Below are 21,112 nucleotides of genomic sequence, written 5' to 3'. Positions count from 1 at the left end.
TTTTTCATGATGAGAACTTTTAAGATTCACTCTATCAGCAAGTTTCAAATATGCACTACGGTGTTATTAACTGTAGTCACCATGCTGTACATCACACCCCCATTCCTTATGTTATGAGAGGAAGTTTGCACGTTTTTTTTTTAATTTTTTTTTTTTAAAGTTTGCACGTTTTGACCACCTTCATCCCTTTCACTCATCCCACACCATCCAATTCTGTTAACCTCCAATCTGTTCTCTGCATCTAGTAGTTTGCTTTTATGTTTTTGTTTTCGATTTGCTTTATTTTAGATTCCAAATACAAGTGACATCATACAATATTAGTCTTTATTTGCCTAATCTATTTAGCATAAAGCCTTCAAGGTCTATCCATGTTGGCAGAGCCAGGGAAGTGGAGTAAGAGGGAGAAGTAAGTCCACAGAAGTCCCTGAGGCAGTCTCTGTAGAGGAGCAGAAGGAAATAGAACATAAAGTGACTGGTCCAGAGAAAGCTAAAGAACAAAATCAAAAGCAAAACCCTCATTTGGGACAAAAGCCTGGAGGTTCAGATTTCTTAAGGAGACATTCGTAGCATGGGAAAAACTATTTTGATTCTGGAAATTGCAACATGGCTAAAGTAAGAATGAATAAGCAACTTTCTACTGCAACTGAGAATAAGACACAGGTCACTGGTGACTACATTCACTGCACAGGACCTTCCTTAACAGAAACTAACCCTTGTTTCTAGCAAGCTGCCTGGCTGATTAAAAGAGGTGAACTGGAAAAAAAAATCCATCCATGTTGCTGCAAATGGCAAACTTTCATTCTCTTTTATGGTTGCATAATATTCCATTTTATATATACATATACATACACACACATATATGTATAGATAGTTTCCTTTTGTAGCCACTGACTGTGATCCCAAGACTTTCTGACTTTTGAGCAGCCCTATTCATTCAACTAGAAGTCAATAAGTAAGCTTTTCTAGGTGCAAAAAGTGGAGATCTGAATCAGATAATCTTTAAGTTTCTTTCAGATTCTATCATTCCCTGCTTGACTTAAAATAATATTGAAATAATTCTTAGCTTCTACTGTTCCCATGTACTATCTTATTAAATCTCTGCAAAGTATCAGGTACATGCTTTAAACACCTTTCTGCCTGATTTCAGATAAATTGCTACTGAAATTATAACCCTTTTATGATGTGATTATTTAGTGTTCAATTTTTGTATTATAAAACTACAGAATATCTTAAATATGTTTTCTGATAGATCTAGGGCAGCAAATCCCTTCTGGATGTTTTTCTCTGAAATTACATTGAAAGAAATAAACAGCTGTCAGGAGTATGAAGCCTAAACCATTAGATTGCTGAGTCAGTGCTCTGGAAGTTACAATATGTCCTAGAATGCAAGTCACATGCTCTGACATTCGAGTCCTCATTTTCTTTTTTGAGGGTCAACATAAATTAGTAGTGGGAGATTGAAAAGAGGACAGGAGAATTACTGGCAAATTCAAATGCATGTACAAGTGGCAACCAACATTGTAATTGTGCAGGTGTAGTCAAACATATAGATAATATGCAAAATATGGTGACTACCTAATTTGTGATGGAAAGCCTATTCTTTTTTTTTTTTTTTAAAGATTTTATCCATTTATTCATGAGAAACACACACACACACACACAGAGAGAGAGAGAGAGGGGGGGGGAGGCAGAGGGAGAAGCAGGCTCCATGCAGGGAGCCCAATGTGGGACTCGATCCCGGGTCTCCAGGATCAGGCCCCAGAGTGAAGGCGGTGCCAATCCGCTGAGCCACCCTGGCTGCCCTGGAAAGCCTATTCTTAAGTATATTGTTCTCTTTGTCCATTATAGCTAATGAATTATATATTTCTTTGTTGCTTGGTCTTGTTTTCTCCTCTAAGACCCTATAAAACAATTGTAATGAAACACAGTATTCTACAAATATAAAACCAATGCATTTTATCCTTAAGCCATATTCCATTTGAACCTTCACATTTTGAAGGAGAACCAAAAGTCTCATTGCCAGGTATGTGCCCTCTTTAGCAAGATACTAGGATTGAAATTCAGGTTTGGTGGATTTTTTTTTTTTTTTTTTTTTGCCTGACATTCAAGTTGCCTCTACCTGACTTGTAGCTTATACCATCTCCTAAAGTGAAGAGAGAGTCACACCATGTGTCACTGCTGGGCCTTGGAGCTTTGTTTAGTCTGGCAGAAAAAAAGCTCTTGGAGAGATGTAAAAGAAAGCCTACCACCTTCCCTCTGAAGGATGGTAGTAAAAGAAAGTAAGAAAGTTCTGGCAAAGGGTTCAATCCAATGTAGGTGCTAAGCATGCTTCATGAAGTTCCAGCATGAAGAGATGCAGAATTCATGGGCTCTGCAAGGAGCAGCCGAGTGGGGTCCCTTGAACCAACATGAGGTGCCCCAGCCTGCTTAAGAGCCCTGAGCAGAGTGGTCAGGCAGCTTTCCAATCCCAGCTTGGCCCTGAGCTGAGATCCACTGGGCTGGCCCTGAGTCAATGGTGGTAGTTTGAGGCTAGGCTGCAAAGGGCCCAAAGGGGTGGAATGGAGATCACTATGGGCTTCTAGAGAGGCCTCAGTGAGATGGAGGAGAAGCAGAACCTCTGGGGCCATACCCCATTGGAAAGCCTCCTCAGCTTGCTGGTCCCCCCACAAATCTACCAGCCCCAGGTCTCAGCTCAGAAGCCAGTAGGGAAGCCCAGCAACCAGGCAGCCAAAGGTATCACCAGGATCTAGAGGAAGACTGTAGTGGACGGGAATACCTGGTCAGAAGGAAACTGGGAGGCTGAGCAGTACCCATAGGGCAGTTAAAAGTATTGTGTGCATCCAAGGTTTAAACTTGATAGGCTTCTGTTGGTTTGTTTGCTTTGTTTCCCTGTTAGAAATAGGAAGCATTTAAAGAAGGCAAAAAACTATGTAAACAAAATAAGAAATGACATGCTCTCTGCACATCCAAACTGTGGCCTATATCATTGCAGGTAGCTTATAGATTGACAGGAAAAGCACAGATGTGTGTGTGCATGTGTGTACTCTCTCTCTCTCTCTCTCTCTCTTGCACACACACACACACACCTGCTGCAGCCCACGTACAGAACTTAACAGGAGTGAATTCAAAGCAGAGCAAAGCAGACACAGCCTTCTCTGCATGGCTCTCTCCTGCCCCAAAGTTCCTTCCAGGGCTCATAGCTGCTGGGAAAGCTTTTCCTGCAAATGAATATCTGCCAGATTCTCATTAAGTCTTGTGCAGTGGGGTTTATGGCACCATTTCAGAAGAACTTCCACCAACTATTTTAAGAGAACATTCACCAACATGAAGAGCTCCTAATTCTTGAAACTAAATTGGTATCAGTGCAGTCAGTTCTCATCCAGGGCCAGGGTCCAGGGCCCTGAAAATCAGTCAGCTTTCCAGCATTCCAAGGAGCCTGTGTTAGGGAATTTTTAAAAAGTAGGCTCTGGGGGATCCCTGGGTGGCTCAGTGGTTTAGCGCCTGCCTTTGGCCCAGGGCGTGATCCTGGAGTCCCGGGATGAGTCCCGCGTCGGGCTCCCGGCATGGAGCCTGCCTCTCCCTCCTCCTGTGTCTCTGCCTCTCTCTCTCTCTCTCTCTATCATAAATAAATAAATCTTTAAAAAAAAAAAAAAGTAGGCTCTGCATCCAGGGTGGAACCCAGTCCGGGGCTTGAACCCACAACCCTGAGATCAAGACTTAAACTGAAATCAAGAGTTGGACACTTAACCAACTGAGCCATCCGGGCACCTCATAAGAATTGTAGTTGTTGTTTAATAACACTTGAAAGAGTGAACATTTTCATGTATACAGATGATTATGGGTTTATGTGCACATTATTTTACTTAGGTAACTAATTTTTTATCAGATCAATATTTATCCATATTAGAATTTTTGGAATGTAGTGATTAGTGACAGAGTATCTCCTTCAGGTGATTGCAGCTTGGTCAGGGGAGACTTGGAATCTGGGCACAGAAACTGCTCTGCTGTGCTGCCAGACACATTTCCCATCTATCTAGCAATACCCAAGATCAAGCCAGGATGAAGAAAGCTCTTCTTGACAGAATCGGACTGATGCTGCCAAATCCTTTCAGAAGTCACCCATCTTTGAGGATCCCTGGGTGGCTCAGCAGTTTAGGGCCTGCCTTCGGCCCAGGGTGTGACCCCAGAGTCCCGGGATCAAGTCCTGCATGAAGCCTGCTTCTCCCTCTGCCTGTGTCCCTGCCTCTCTTTCTCTCTGTGTCTCCCACGAATAAATAAAGTCTTTTTAAAAAAAATAGAAGTCCCCTATCTCTTGAACTTAATATGGAAGCTCAAAAAGCTATACAATTTTTCCTTATGTTGTATTAAATATGCTTATCATAATATCTATTTTTCATTCTTTTTAAAATTAGTCTCTGAAATAACAGTTGAGAAGGCCTCTTTTATACCACACTAAGTGGATTTAGGCTTTCCTTCTTTTCAAAAGTCAACTTTCTTGAACATTGCCCAAGGTCACTTCTTTGTTTCTCTATTTTATTTCTCATATCTTTTTTTTTTTTTTTTTTGCCATAACTAAGTTACCACAAGAACTTCTAATACACTCATGGTAATGTTCAGTAGTATCTGTTGGGATCAGAGGTCAGAATCTGCTTGACCTTAGGAAAGCTTTCTATGGCCAACAAATCTAGGACTGTGGGATTCTACCTCTGGTGGAAGAATTTGGAGGGAATTTGATAGACCTGGAAGCCTTGGTGGCATTTGTGTTTGGAATTAGGCACACTGGTCATGGCCCCACATTTGGAGGAAGGTAAGCACCATCAGCAGTAGAAGGTCATTACCTCAAGGGTCCTCAAGGGACCCTGGAAGTTCCCTTTTCTGATTTTTCACGCAGAATGTTGATGAATCCAGACTCTGCAGGACTCTCTGAAGTCTTTCATGTTGAGCTCATTCTCTGCTGTGAGAATGGCCATGACTTTATCAAGCTATGGTATTGCATGTGAAACACTAGACAGAAAGGCCTTTATTTCCACTGGAAAATTCCAAAGGTAGCCAAAATTCTAAAAAGATGAGCTAAAGCCCATGAGTAGGATGTACTGTTCCAAGCTATACATCTTAAAATATGTTCAAAGAACTAATTGGCTGAGGTTCCAGGTATGGGTGCAGCATTTGTTTCCACTACTGTTGGTCAGATATCTTAACGGGGGTTTTCTTGGCATTTTGGATGGAATGGCTTTATGTTCAGAATCCTCCCATACATTATCAGACAATGAGAGTCCTGGGCCTCCAGGCACCAAATAACAGTAGCGTTTCTACATTATCATGGCAACCAACAAGACCCTCTAAATGTTTCTGAATGCCCTGTTGGAAGTCATACTTCTTTCAACTGAGATCTAGTAGCTCTAGCCTAAGAAGTATAAATGAATGATTTCAGAGCACTTTGTTAAAGTTGGAATTTCATGTTTGTAATCAATTCTTTAGATCAAAAGTTAGATTCTTAAACTTTCAATTAGTAGAAATACTAGATCCAACAGGAATCATGATCCAACTGGAAGACTAGATCCAACTAGTCTTCCCCCTAGTTGCCCCTGTGGTTTTTAGAGTCTTTCTACATGAAGTGTGATCCTCAAACCTACAAGATGAGCATCACCTGGAAGCTTGCTGGAATGTACAATCTTTGGAATCAAAACCTATATTTTGACAGGATCCTCACTTAATCCATATGTACATTAAAGTTTGAGACACAGTACTTTAGGGAATACCCTGGATAATCTTGTGACAGCTTCTCATAATTAAACTTTCACCCCTAGTGGCACAACTGATTTGCACCCCAACCCCCAATGACATAAACCTTTCTGACTTGCACTTTCCCATTGTGGTGAATGTTGAAACTTCTCTACCAAAGAACTGTCATGTTCCTCCCCAATCTGGGTTCCAACTACATCAACTGAGGTGTCTGGTAATTATGAGAAAGCCAGAATATCAGGTGATCTTAATTATTCCTATTACAGTCCGTGATAGTCTAATATAGTCTGTCACTAGGCCTGGAGTTGTGCTGGGTCAGCCTATATTTTCACATAAAAGCTGGAATTCTTTGCTCAGGCTGTACACTGCCTGGTGTTGTCTACCTTTCCCATTTGCTGCTGTTGTTATTTTATTTTTAACTCGAACTTTTTCCTCATCTAAAGAAAATCTCACTATTAGACTCACCCACTCATATTTTCTGTCATCTGCAGCAACAAAAATCCAAAAGGCCCCAAGAGCACAAACATCCAAAGGAACAAATGAATGGGGGATTGTGCTTCTGTGTAACCAGCAGGGACTCACATAAAGGGACACTTGTACCAGTCCCGTTTACAATCAGCTGATTCTCTGGACACTCTGAGCATCAGTAGCTCTTGAACTTGCCTGCTCCTGTCTGCAACTGGTTCAACAGTGAACTCAGACCAATTAAATTTCCAAAGATATCCTGAGAACAAATCTGTTTGGGCTCAAGTGCACATCACCTCTTTGTTGCTTGGGCCAACTAAACTCACACTTGCCCAGAAGTCAGCAAACATTTTGCAGGTTGTCAACAAAGGAAAGGATGGGCAATCCAAGCAAATTCAGTTTGAGATTATCCTTTTTCCTTTCTGTCTAAAATCTGCTAGATTTTAGCATCCTACCCAATAGATTTTTCGGCATATTTAGATGTATTATGGGTTTTATTTTGAAGGGCCATTTAAAAATTATGATAAAATACATAAAACAAAACTTAACATTTTAACTATTTTAAACAATTCAGAGGCTTTTAGTACATTCACATTGTCATACACCCATCACAACTGTTTTCCAGTTCAGTTTTTAAAAAGACTTCTGTAATTCTGACAATCTTCTATATCCTCTCTTATATACTTAGGAAAATTACATTTTCTCACTTTTTTTGTGCTTGACCAGGACACGTTTGGTTTATCCAATTTAAAGATCTTCTCACATCATTTATGCATTAATTATGAAAGGTAGATGTAGAGAAATATCTGGCACTGTCTTCAAACTAATTATATGTACAGAACTATTTTCGCTTCTCTGTTAGTCTCCTTTATATCTTTATTATTACTTACACACATTGTTTTTTTCTATATATAGCCTTTTACTAAGTCTGAACAAACCTAACCAAGTACAATACAAATAGAAGGGGAAGGTCATTAATTATATATGTTAGTTTTCATAAATTCAAAGCAACTGTCCCACTTACTTTAATGCTTTAAAAAACATTATACAACAATGAATATTTTTAAAACCCTTTACTGTGTGGTGAGATACTTTGCTCCTCTCATATATCCCCAAATATATTTCTATTTATAAAACTGACATACCCACACATTTGAAAGCTTTCTGATTTTATTAGGGGGCTGGTACTCAGAAGCAAAAAAAAAATATATATATATATATATATATAGGCACACAAAAAAACTGTTGTCAGGAAAATTTGGGGTTGTCGTCTTAGTAAGATAAGACATGCCTAAGGCACATCAGACATGACCCCTTGTTGTGGGTCGACAAGGCTATGATTAAGTTCCCATTTAACTTGGTTGTAGCTTTTCATTATTCTTATCTTTTTATAGCCACCTGCCTTGACTAGTGAAAGCTTCATCCTCATTTTGGGTCTGAGGCACCTTCTTACATAAACATCATCCACAGAGAGAAGTGATTGTTTAGCCAGTCATACATGCTTGCTCTCTATTTTTCACTTTGGGACACAAGGCATTGGACCAACTTTGTTGTATCTGGACAGGTTTTTCATCAGTTATAACAGCAAACTTTGCCTTCAGCTTTTCCTTTTTTTTTTTTTTTAAGATTGTATGTATTTATTCATTAGAGACACACAGAGAGAGGCAAAGAGGTGAGCAGAGGGAGAAGCAGGCTTCATGCAGGGAGCCCAATGTGGGACTCAATCCCAGGACCACAGGATCACACCCTGAGCCAAAGGCAGATGCTCAGCCATTAAGCCACTGAGGCGTCCCACCTTCAGCTTTTCTTAGAATTTGTGTATCACTGCTCAGCCACTTGCACCATCTGAATACCAGCAATGCCATATTTAGATAATTATTTTGGTAAACAGCAAATAAATTATGAAAAAATTGTGACAAGACAGATTTCAAGCACTGGGTTTCCCTTAGATCAAAGTGCACAGGCTAAGTGCGCTTTCAGTAAACAGTTAATTTACTGGCATTGTCAGATATTTTAAAACTTTCTGTAATCTCCTACATGGTCTGTTTAAACACATCACACTGGGCAAAATTCATTCTGGGAGGTATATGTGATACACATAAACACATGTTTCTGGAAACCACAATTTGAGAAAGGCAAGTAAAGAAGTTGGTAGATGTTAAGGCAAGAAAGCTATCTTAAAATGTCTAAATCTAAAATCTTAAAGTATCTCAATATGCATATGACCATCTACTTGAAAGTGGGTAGGTTTCCTTTAAGTGACTCCAGGGAGCAGATATCTGATGACGGGGTAAGTCCAGAAAGGTAGCTTCAGCTTCCCTCGAATTTAAAGCCATTCAACAAGAGAACAGGTTGGTCTCTTAAAACTTTAAAACAAGTACTTACAGGGATATTGTAAAAGTAGTCTGTGTCAGCTACTTAATGCCTTAACTCCCTTCTGGACTTACTTGGCTTAATGAGCCAGGTTGTTGAGGGTACCTTGAACATCAGGTTTATTGATGGATTATGAAATACAGTGGCCTCAGAGAGTATTTGGATTCATGATCGTTTGGTTTCCTTCTGTGAGGTAGGTTGTTTTCAAAGATGGTCACACCAATCCATTCCATCCCATATGGCCTTCTGCAATGCAGCTTTGCCAACAAAGGGATAAAGTCTCTTTCCTCTTACTTTGAACCTGGACTCATGCTGTGACTTTCCCTGACCAATAGAATGCAGTGCAGATGACACTGTGATTTCTTGATCTTATGAGGTCTTGCAGTTTCTGTCTCTGCCCTCTTGGAAGCCAACTTTTATGTAGTCAAATCCAGGCTATCCTGTTGGAGGTCCATCATCTGGGCCTACCTGGAAAGAGGTAGGCCCAGATGATGAGGCTGGACAGAGGAGAACCAAGGTGCCCAAGCTGACAGCCAGCACCAACTGGCAAACAACATGGAGTTGTCAAACTTATCTGCCCCAGCTGAACCCACAAAAGTTGAGATGAGTTGTTCACACCAACCCTGGCCCAAATTCCTGACCCAAGGAATTGTAATCAAGAGAAATGGACACCGATTTAAGCTACTAAATGCCAGGCTGGTTCATTATACAGCAATCATAACAGATACCTGAAACAGAATTTGTATCTGGAAGTGGGTTGCTGCTATAACAAAAACCTAAAATACATTTCATTGGTTTTGATACTGGGTAGCAAGAGAAAGTTCAGTGAGGAAACTGTTAGGTCATCCTGGAAATAATAGTGAGAAAATTGCCATTGGAGGTTCAAAAACAAAGAGTAAGCTATGCTACAGAGTGGTAGAATTTTTGTCCATGATATCACCCGTGGAATTATGGAAGCTAGAAGATGCAGCTAATGAACTCACTGATTTGAGGAAATGAGAGTATCAGCTGTCTGGTTGATATATAATTGCCTTAGTTCCAGAACTGTTTGGCTTCATCACTCTTTCTCACCTCCTAGGCCTCCAATCAATGGCTCTGAATTTGCTGATCAGGACAAGGAGATTTCCAGGCAAAATATTGAAAGTACAATTGGCTTCTCTTAGCCACATTGATAAAATATAGAAAGAGGGAAATTAACTAAACAAGGAACTATTTTGTTTTTAGGTAGGATAAAGAAGAAATATAGAAAACCCAGGACAGACTTTCTGGCCAGAAAAACATTATCAATGTAGGAAATGGCCTGAGACTGAGGGTTAAATCAAGGATTTGGCTGTAAAATCCCTGGTTAAAACCTCTAGGGACGCCTGGGTGGCTCAGTGGTTGAGCATTTGCCTTCAGCTCAGGGGGTGATCACAGGATCCTGGAATTGAGTCCCATATCAGGCTCCCCCCAGGGAGCCTGCTTTTCCCTCTGTCTATGCCTCTGCCTTTCTCTGTGTGTCTCTCATGAATAAATAAATAAAATCTAAAAAAAAAAAAAAACTCTGTAAGACTTAAGGCAGCATCTATAAACCCTCCCACCTAGACATCTAGATTTCTAAGAATAGTAAGGGCATATATTTCTTTTCTTTTCTTTTTTAAAGGCGGTTTTTGTTTTGTTTTGTTTTAAGATTTTATTTATTTACTCATGAGACACATAGAGAGAATAAGGGCATATTTTTCCACAACAGCCTTGCATGTGGCCCAAAGAGAAGCCCATTTTAGAAAAAAATATGGATATAGGGTTTTTGTTGTTGTTTGTTTTTGCCATGGTGTGATACCTAATAACATTCATAGGGAACCCAGAACATTTTAAAGACAAATATTTACTAAAGTACCATAAACTTTATTTATTTATTTATTTATTTATTTATTTATTTATTTATTTATTTATTTGGATCCCTGGGTGGCGCAGCGGTTTGGCGCCTGCCTTTGGCCCAGGGCGCGATCCTGGAGACCCGGGATCGAATCCCACATCAGGTTCCCGGTGCATGGAGCCTGCTTCTCCCTCTGCCTGTGTCTGCCTCTCTCTCTCTCTCTCTCTGTGACTATCATAAATAAAAAATAAATAAAAATAAAAATAAATATTTATTTATTACCATAAACTTTAAATAACAGGTATAGAGACAATTCAAAATGAATAGAGCTCTCTAGGCCCCCATTTTTTTTATGGGCAGGAAGCAGGTTGAGAAAAATATCTTCTAATGAAAAGAAAAGATAAAGGGGTAGAGCCAAGATCACCGAGGATAAATTAAAGAGCTTCAAACAAATAATAACCAGGCAACCACTTCCAGGGAGCAGAAATGGACTGTAATTAGGTAAAATTTTTTGCCCCTTATAGATATGTGCCTGGCTGGGCTTCATAATTGCAAAGGACAAAATGATCACTATATGCTTCCTATTCTTTTTCTGAGTTTATATAACTCAGATGACAGGATATCCTAATAAAATTGCCTGAGCTGCAGCCACCACCCCTACCCCCCGAAATTGCCTAAAGCCCCTTGTTGAGCGTTATTGAAGTCATACATTCTTCTTAATGTCTTTGAGGAACACACACACAAAACCCCTCAATTCCTATTTGGGCTTATCATCTTTCATAGCTGAATTGGTTCAATAGAGGAATAGTCTCACTATCCCACACATGCTTTCCCTGTTACACCTGGCATCACATCAAACAGATTTCCTTTGCTTCAAACATTGTCCACACAAGGCATGTGTTTGTGAAACAGGCTATAACAAAGATCTGAATTAAAAGTGAGGGCAGAGTCATCTTGAATCTCCGATCTTTTTCCTTAGAAATTTCCTTGAACATATTTACCAGCACAGGCTCCAGCTTTCTGTGAAACTATCTAGCCCTCTCTTCCCCTCTTTCTTCTTCTCTGTCCTCCACCCCCAAATCTTTGCCCCTTCCTCTGGATAACTTGGCTCTGGGGCTCCATTTGGATATCCAAAGGTTCTGCTAAACTGGAATCTCTCGAACACTTCTCCCTCTTCCACTAGCGTCTGTTAAGAGAAAAAAAAAGCCATAAGGAGATTTCTTTCTTTGCTAATATGAATTATGCTGCCTTCTACGGAAAGCAGCGATAGTTATGGTCAATTTGGGCTTCCTATTTCTCCTTTTCCATTACTTTTAGATAGCACTAAGTAAAAACAATGGTTTAGATAAGAGTTGACATAATTATATTTAAGGCTAAAGTAGAAATCACTAAGAACGATAACATGTGGGGCACCTGGGTGGCTCAGTGGTTGAACATCTGCCTTCAGCTCAGGTCATGATCCTGGGGTCCTGGGATCGAGTCCCGTATTGGGCTCCCTGCAGGATCTCCCTCTGCCTGTGTCTCTGCCTCTGTCTCTCTCATGAATAAATACATAAAATCTTTAAGAAAAAAAAAATTAGATGCTGCGAATATGAAGTTTTATTCCACATGAAATTTAGTACTATTTTAAGCTTTTTAAGATTATGATTATAAAGAAAATAATATAATCTCAAAATTGAGATAAATATCTGCTATGAAGGACAAAAATAGGGTGGGATGGAGGAAGAGGATGAGATTCTCCAAGGTTGCCACCCACAAACATCAGATAATTGCTTTACTCTGGTCATTGATTTCAGTAGCTCAAAAGCTAAATAAATACCAAAATGAAACTTTTTTTAAAACCATTGGCTGGCATGCTTATTTTAATTGTACAATTTTAATTACAATATTTAAAGCTAGTTACAGCTGTATAATTTAGTCATATTTATTATTTTGCCATATTTTTATGTATGTATATAAAATGCATTGTGTTGTATAGGCCAAGCTGTTGAAATATTGCCAGAATGGTTCTTGATATTTCAAAAACTAAGCACAAACTATAAAGGGGGAGGGTTAATAGATTGAACTACATGAAAATATAAAGCTTCTACCTATCAAAACACACACTTAGGGCTTTGAAAACATGGCAGAGAAAAAGCAAAGAAAAAAGATAGCTGTGGTTTCAGAAAATCTCCTGAAAAAGAGGAAGGCTTATCAGGCCCTGAAAGCCACTCAAGCAAAGTCGGTACTTTCGGACAACAAGGAGCAGGAGAAAATAAAAGAGCTCAAGTTTAACCGACTGGAATGGCTCCTACATGATTGATTCCTGGTGGCAGCAACGTCACAGGGTGCACCTCAGACATCTAGAAGTGAAACCTCATGGCTTGGCATGCCACATAAACATTCCTTGGCCTTTGTTGTATTGCATCCAAAGGATTAATAGAGTGAATTCACTGGGTGCAGAGGACCATTGCAGGGCTTCACCTAAGGATTTTCAGTGGTGACTTTGCCAGAATGATCCCTTCCACCCCCAGACCATATAAACATCGTGCATATAGGAATGAACCTTATGTAACCTGGGGATTTCCAAATCTGAAGTCTGTTCAGGAACTCATCTTGAAACAAGGACAAGCCAAGGTCAAGAATAAAACCATCCTGGGGCACCTGGGTGGCTCATCAGTCCATTAAAGTTCTGACTCTTGATTTCAGCTCAGGTCTTGATGGCAGGGTCCTGAGTTCAAGGCCCCCAATGAGTTCTTATTTTTAAGACAGCCTAAATAAATAAATAAATTTTAAATAAATTTTAAAATAAATAAATAATATATTTTATTTAATAACAAAGTAAATTTTTATTTTAAATAAGTAAAGAAATAAATTAATTAAAAAGAGATAAATAAAACCATTCCTTTGACAGACAGTACAGTGATTGAGGAGCACCTGGGGAAGTATGGTGTTATTTTCTTGGAAGACCTCATTCATGGAAATTGCCTTTCCTAGGAAGAATTTCCAAACAATCTCTGAGTTCTTACATCCTTTCCATATCTCTGCAGCCCCTCCTGCTCCCAGGAATAGAGTAGGCTTCTTCAAGGAGGTGGGCTGACCTGGCTATGGAGTAAATGCATCAATCAGCTCATTGGGCAATGGAATTAAATCCAGAATATCTGAAAGCACAATGCATTGGAGGCATATGTTTGTCTTTTTGAGTTGTTATCTGTATCTTCAAAGATTATCTTTGACTGTATCTTCAGAAACTGAAGAGAGTGATCAAGGAAAAGGTGATGATATTCCTGGCAGGCACTTCTCATCACAGCCCAGATCCAAGGAAAAGTACCAGCATTTTTTCCACATTGGCTGTCACTGGAACCTCTGAAGTCAGCAAACGACTCATGCCATGGAAGATGGAGTCCTGCTGTGTCACATCTCACATCTTCTATCCTGGGGTCTGATGAACAAATACCCAATCATGAATATAAAATAGCAGTGGGCCAAGCTCAGGGACATATTTGAACCTGGAGGTTCCTGGGGCCTTATTTTGAAAGGAACTTGAAATATAATTACAAAGAAGAGAACAAAAAGTGTGGGGAGAAAACACACACTTAAAAAAAAAATCAGTGTAAACTAGGAGAAAACCTTCACAACACATATAAACTTTAAGGGATTAATTCAGAATATATGCGTATCAATATGAAAAAACTAACAGAATAAGAAAATTGTAAGAGACAAATGGGCCATTCATAGAAGTAAAATAAGAAAGACTCAATTCTGCTAATAATCAGGAAAACGCAAGTTAAAACCACAAGTGCTTATGGAAGTCAGGTAGGTAATGTTAGGATAGAGTGCAAACCAAGTGTTTCAAAATGAGAAGTGATGCTAACTGGAAAATTGGAGTATGCAACTTCTACCCAGCTCTAGCAGTTGACATGAGGAAATGATTCCTGTTTGTTCAAAAGGTACCAGGCTTTTATATGAAATTTCACAATTCTTAAAACACTGTACAGACCAAACAAAGATGTTCAAGACCCAATACAGTTCTCAGGGCATGAATTTGCAAACTTTACACCCCTATTGAAAGAAAATATGTTATCTCTATAGCAAGGCTCCAAACTTACTCCTTTTTAAAAAAAAAAAAGATTTTATTTATTTATTCATGAGAGACACACAGAGAGAGAGGCAGAGACATAGGCAGAGGGAGAAGCAGGCTCCATGCAGGGAGCCCGATGTGGGACTGGATCCCAGAACTCCAGGATCACGCCCTGGGCCAAAGGTGGCGCTAAACCCCTGAGCCACCCGGGCTGCCCTCCAACTTATTCCTAAAGAGAGTGAGCCCCCAATTATCATGTTGTAAGGCTTTTAGTACTTTTCCCCTTCCTACAAAGTTGTGGGCACCACAAGATCTCTTTGATGACTATTTGGTACCCAACACAAGCATTGCATGTTAATTCTTCTAGTATTTCTTCACTTTGTCTCATTAGCAGTGTATCTCAACTATGTTATTTTTTTACATTGACCATGTTTTTCTTATCAACATTATTGTGTTATAATACAACCCTAATTCTCAGAGTAGATCAATGGCTCAGAGTTGGTCATGAAATCTTAAAAGCAGTGTTCAAAAAGAAAAAAAAACATATACCTTAAAAAATGTAAGAATGGATGAAGAATATGTGAGATAAAGATATAGATATATACATACACACAATGGAATATTACTCAGCCATAAAAAAGAATGAAATTTTGCTATTTGTAACAACATGAGTGGAGCTAGAGAGTTCTATGCTAAGTGAAATAAGTCAGAGAAACACAAATACCATATGATCTCACTTATATGTGGAATTTAAGAAACAAAACAAATGAGCAGGCGGGGAGGGGGGAAGAGAGAGAGGCAAACCAAGAAATAGATTCCTCACTGTCTGGAATAAACTCCTGGTTATCAGAGGAGAGGTCAGGTGGAGGTTGGGTTAAATAGGTGATGGGGATTGAGGAGATCACATATTGTGATGAGCACTGGGTGTTGTATGAAAGCGTTGAATCACTAAATTGTACACCTGAAACCAATATTACATTGTATGTTCACTAACTGGAATTTAAATAAAAACTTTTTTAAAATATAAGGTTAAATTGTGAATAGGACTCCAGCATAAATTTAAAATGTGAATCAGTGTATGCTCAGAACTCTGTATTTGCCAATGTAGAGAATTCAAATAAATGCCATAAATTTAAATATATATATATATAATTACAAAGATGAATTTCTGAAAACTGATATTTTTTTGGACTGGTGGCCTATTCCTCCAATAATCCTCATTTATAAAAATTTCACAAATAATGACATGATTCATCAGTGTTTTTATCTAATTTTCAAGGCAAGCATAATGAGCTACTATCTGGTAAAACAATGGAATTCTTACAAAACCAATAATGCTTTTCAACATAAACTTGATGTCTCTAAAGAAAAATCATACTAATGATCATCACTGTAGTCTTTAAAACCAGGTACAAGGGGATCCCTGGGTGGCGCAGCGGTTTGGCGCCTGCCTTTGGCCCAGGGCGCGATCCGGAAGACCCTGGATCGAATCCCACGTTGGGCTCCCGGTGCATGGAGCCTGCTTCTTCCTCTGCCTGTGTCTCTGCCTCTCTCTCTCTCTCTCTGTGACTATCATAAATTAAAAAAAAAAAAATTAAAAAAAAAAACCAGGTACAAGTCACTATTTCCAAGAGACATAAAAATAGCTACAGGATGCCTGGGTGACTCAGTCACTGACTGAGCACCTGTTCTTGGTTTCAGCTCAGGTCATGATCTCAGGGTTGTGGTATTGAGCCCCACATCAGGCTCTGCACTCAGCATAAAGTCTGCTTGTCCCTCTCCCTCTGCTCTTCCCTGCGTTCATGCTCTCTCTCAAATAAATAGATAAAATATTTTTTAAATAGCCTCAAAATTAAGGGCAAATATTATGTTCAGAGAGAATACAAAACAAATATAGGAAATCTGTTATCAGATAACTTTTCTGTTGGACATTATGTAATATCAATATTATACAGTATAGGAGAGCAACTCTTACTGTGTGTGCTGGATATCATAAATAAAAGAACCATGGTGACTGAAGTCAAAAGCCTAGGAAAGCCAAACCTACATAACCCAAATCTGTTCAATCCCTGATAGATTGAAGTAATCAGCCTTTCAGCTATGCCTCAAGGAGGAAATGAACCATCTCCTGAGAAAAATAAGTATCGACTTCTTCAGTCATTATGGTTCATTTATATATAATATCCAGCATATATTTAAAAATATAAGACATAAAGAAAATGCAGAAAACACAACTGATAAATCAAGAGAAAAAAATAGACAATAAAGAAAACTCACAAGAATCCTAGCTACTTGAGTTAGTACAAAGGGATTTTAACTACCATGAACATGTTAAAGAATATACAGAAAAATCAGGATTAAATTAATGAAAATGAGTTTTTCTAGTTTTACTGAGATGTAATTGACATACAATAATGTGTAAGTTTAAGGTATACAACCTAATGATTTGATATATGTCTATACTATGAAATCATTACTACCGTAAGTTTAGTTAATATCCATTACCTCATATAGCTACAAACTTTTTCTTGTGATGAGAACTTTAAGATCTACTCTCTTGGCAACTTTCAAATATGCAATAGAATGTTATTAAATATAGGCACCATGCTGGACATTTACATACTCATTTATTTATCTTTTAACTGGAAGTTTGTGCCTTTTGATCACCTTCACCCATTCTCCTATCCCTTAAAGAAGTAGTAGGAGAAAATGCAGTGAATCTCTCTACCATCTTGAAGAAAGTTGTTTCTTTACATAACATTGTTAAAATTCATAAAGAGAAAGACAGGTTTGACTTGTCCAAAATTAAAAACTGATGATAGATAACAAATGTCATATAATTTCACTCATATGTGGAATTTAAGAAACAAAACAGGTGAACAGAGGGGAAGGGAAGAAAAAAATAAGATAAAGACAAAGAAGGAGTCAAATCATAAGAGACTCTCAAATATAGGGAACAAACAGAGCTGCTAGAGGAAAGGTGTGGGGAGGGATGGGGTAACTGAGTAATGAGCATTAAGGAGGCTACTTGATGTTATGAGCACTGGGTGTTATATGTAAGTGATGAATCACTAAATTCTACTCCTGAAACTAATACATCATATATGTACTAACTTGAATTTAAATAAAATCTTGAAATAAAAAAAAACTTATGATAGAAAAGATAGTACCAAAACAGGCAAAGAAAAGTAGGAACTTCCATACTGTCTTCCATAGTGGCTAAATCAATTTATGATCCTACCAACAGTTCATAAGAGTCCCCTTTTCTTCACACCTTGCCAGCATTTGTTATCTCTTATTCTTTTGATCACAGCCATTCTAACAGCTATAAGGTGATATCTCATCGTGGTTTTGATTTGTGTCTTCCTAATTATTAGTGATGTTGAGCACCTTTTCATGGTGCTTTATATATTCTTTAGGAAAATGTCAATTTGGGGCCTGTACCCATTTTTCTAATTGAATTGGATGGGTTTTTTTGCTATTGAGTTGTAAGAGTTCCTTATATATTTTGGACATTAACCCTTTATCAGATATGTAGTGTGCAAATATTTTCTGCCATTCCGCAGGTTGCCTTTTCATTTCGCTGATTGTTTTGTTTACTGTGTAGAAGCTTCCTAATTTGGTGAAGTCTCACTTGTTTATTTTTGCTTTTGTTGCTTGTGCTTTAAGTGTCATAGTCCAAAAAGCATTGCAAAGACTAATGTCAAGGAGCATTTTCCTTATATTTTCTTCTAGGAGTTTTATGGTTTCACATCTTACATTTAAGTCTGTAATACATTTTGAGTTAATTTTTGTAAGTGATGTAAGATAATACTCAGTTTCTTTCTTTCTTTATTTTTTTCACTCAGTTTCTTTCTTTTGCATGTACACTTCCAATTTCCCCAGCACCATTTATTGAAGAGACTATCTTTTTCCCATTGAGTATACTTAGCTCCTTTGTCAAAAATTAGTTGACTGTATATATGGGGTTTTATTTTGGGGGGATCTCAGTTCTGCTCCATTGGTCTATATGTCTGTTTTTATGCCAATACCTACTGTTTTGATTAATGCAGTTTTATAATAAAGTTTGAAATCAAGGAGTATGATGTCTCCAGCTTTGTTCATCTTTCTCAAGATTACTCTGGCTATTCAGGGTCTTTGTCATTCCAAATGAATTTTAGGATTATCTTTTTTATATCTGTAAAAAAAAAATGCCATTGTAATAGTTGTAGGAATTACATTGAATCTATAGATGGCTCTGGGTAGTATGCACATTTTAATAGTATTAGTTCTTCCAATCCATTAACATGGGATACATTTCTGTTTAAATCCTCAATTTCTTTCATCAAGGTCTTGTAGTTTTCAATATACAGATTTTTTACCTACTTAATTTATTCCTAAATATTTTATTGTTTTTGATGCTATTGTAAATGGGACTATTTATTTCTTTTTCGTATATTTCACTGTAAGTGTACAGAAATGCTACTGATTTGTGTATGCTGTTTTGGTATTCTGTAACTTTACTGAATTTGTTGATTAGTTCTAACAGTTTTGTGGGGATTTTTTTGGTGGAGTTTTTAGGATATTCTATAAAAATCAGGTCATCTGCAAACAGAGACAATTTACTTCTTCCTTTCAAATTTGGATGCCCTTTATTTCTTTTTCTTGCCTGATAACTGATTACTAATTCCAGTACTATGTTAAATAGGAGTAGTGAGAAGTGGGCACCTTTGTCTTGTTCCTGATCTTGGAAGAAAATCTTTTAACCTCAAGTGTGATAATAACTGTGGGCTTGTCATATATGGCATTTATTATGTTGAGGTATGCTCCTCTGTATACAGTTTGTTGAATTTTAATCACGAAAGAATGCTGAATTTTTTCAAATGTTTTTCTGCATTGATTGAAATGATCAAATTATTTTGATCTTATATTCTATTAAGATGATGTCTCATATTTATTGATTTACATATGTTGAGGCATCTTTGCATCCCAGGGATAAGTCCAACTGCATCATGGTGTGTGATCTTTTTTATGCACTGCTGAGTTCAGTTTGCTAGTATTTTGTTAAGAATTTTTATACTTATATTCATCAGGGATATTGGCTTTAGTTATATTTTCTCATGTCCTTTTCTGGATTCAGTTTCAGGATAATACTGGTAGAATGAATCTTGGGTTTACTTTTCTTTTCAATTATTTTAGAAGTGTTTGAGAAGGATTATGTTAATTCTTTTTAAATGTTTGGTAAAATTCATAGTGAACCCATCTGGTCTTGGGTTTTCCTTTCATGAAAAGTGGTTTTTGTTTTATTTTGTTTTTCAAAATTTCTGATTCAGTCTCCTTACTTCTTATTAGTTTGTTAAGAATTTGCCTTTCTTCATGATTTAGTCTTTGTAGGTTGTTTCTGGGGATTTATCTGTTTATTCTAGGTTACCCAATTTATTAGTGTATAATCATTCAGAGTAGTCTCTTATGATCTTTTGTATTACTGTGATATCATTTGTAATGTTTCTGGTTTCATTTATGATTTTGAGTTTTCCCCCCTTTTTTCTGAGTCTAGCTAAAGATTTGTCAGTTTCTTTTTTTCAAAGATTCAGCTTTTAGTTTCATTGGTCTTTTCTATTGTCTTTTTAGTCTCTGTTTCATTTATTTCTTCTGTGATCCGTGTTATTTCCTTCCTTCTGCTAAGTTTGGGCTTAATTTGTTCTTCTTTTTCTAGTTCCTTGAGGTATAAAGTTATGTTGTTCATTTAAGATTATTCTTTTTTTTTATTTAAATGTATTTATTCCTATGAACTTCCCTCTTAATGCTTTCACTGCATCCCATAAGTGTTGGTAGGTTGTATTTCCACTTTTGTTTTTCTCAAGATATTTTTTCACTTCTTCTTTGCCCATTGACTGTTTAGAAGTGTTTGGTTAATTTCCATCTGTTTGTGAATTTTCCAGTTTTCCTCCTGCTCTTAATTTCTAGTTTTATGCATTTGGATAAGAAAAGATCCCTGGGGGGGGGGGGAGCAAGATGGTGGAAGAGTAGGGGTCTTTAATTGACCTGGCCCCACAAACTTGTTTAGATAACTTTCAAAACATCCTGAACACCTATGAATTCAATCTGAGATTTAAAGAGAGAACAGCTAAAATGTTACAAAGAGAAAAGTTTTCGCTTCTTTTTTTAATTTTTTTAAAATTTATTTATGATAGTCACAGAGAGAGAGAGAGGCAGAGACACAGGCAGAGGGAGAAGCAGGCTCCATGCACCAGGAGCCTGACATGGGATTCGATCCTGGGTCTCCAGGATCGCGCCCTGGGCCAAAGGCAGGCGCCAAACCGCTGCGCCACCCAGGGATCCCCTAAGAGACTCATTTTAGACCTAAGGACGCCTCCCATCTGAAAAGAAAGGGGTGGAGAACCATTTACCATTCAGATGGTCCTCACAAGAAAGCTGGGGTAGCAATCCTCATATCAGATAAATTAGAGTTTATACCAAAGACGGTAGTAGGAGAAGAAGAGGGACACTGTATCACCTTAAAGGGTCTATCCAACAAGAAGACCTAACAATAATGAATATTTATGCCCCTAATGTGGGAGCTGCCAAGTATATCAATTAATAACCAAAATAAAGAGATACTTAAATAATAATACACG

General features: G+C 37.9%; 1 pseudogene; it reads left to right on the top strand.

The window, feature by feature from the left end:
- Positions 1 to 12,557: 12,557 nt before the first annotated feature.
- On the top strand, positions 12,558 to 17,311 carry LOC121488838 (annotated as a pseudogene).
- The last annotated feature ends 3,801 nt before the right edge of the window (positions 17,312 to 21,112 follow it).

Source organism: Vulpes lagopus, chromosome 4 (genome assembly GCF_018345385.1).
Source record: "Vulpes lagopus strain Blue_001 chromosome 4, ASM1834538v1, whole genome shotgun sequence".
NCBI lineage: Eukaryota > Metazoa > Chordata > Mammalia > Carnivora > Canidae > Vulpes > Vulpes lagopus.
This window is presented reverse-complemented; position numbering and strand designations above follow the sequence as displayed.